Here is a 298-nt window from a genome sequence, read left to right on the forward strand (position 1 = left end):
TCCTGCCCTGAGGCGCTGCCCGCGCGAGGGGAGGTGACGTGGGGGGGGGGTCCTGCCCTCGGACACTCCCTAGGTGAGGGGGTTTCTCGCGGCGGCGAGTTCCGGACTCCCAGCTCCCCACGGCCGCACTCACCTTCCGCCGCTCTGCGAAGAAATAAACCGCACCACAACTGCAGCACGGGGGCGGCCACACTGCGCCGGCGCGAGATACGCCCCGCCCCTTGGCCAATAGACCGGGGAGGGGGGCAGTGTGCCAGGGACCGGGGAGAGTGTGCAACCCCCCAATACAGCCGCACAC

At 70.5% G+C, this 298-nt stretch overlaps 1 protein-coding gene across 1 annotated transcript in view; it reads right to left on the reverse strand.

Annotated features, from left to right (window-relative positions):
• Window positions 1–192, reverse strand: part of NT5C2 (5'-nucleotidase, cytosolic II) — a 78853-nt gene extending 78661 nt beyond the window's left edge. The window contains exon 1 of the mRNA XM_024213633.2: window positions 134–192. The gene's annotated coding sequence lies outside the window, so the exon portion shown is untranslated. The remainder of the gene's footprint in view (window positions 1–133) is intronic.
• Window positions 193–298: the final 106 nt, after the last annotated feature.

Source organism: Terrapene carolina, unplaced genomic scaffold (assembly GCF_002925995.2).
Source record: "Terrapene carolina triunguis isolate 2854851 unplaced genomic scaffold, T_m_triunguis-2.0 Scaffold95, whole genome shotgun sequence".
Classification (NCBI taxonomy): Eukaryota; Metazoa; Chordata; order Testudines; family Emydidae; genus Terrapene; species Terrapene triunguis.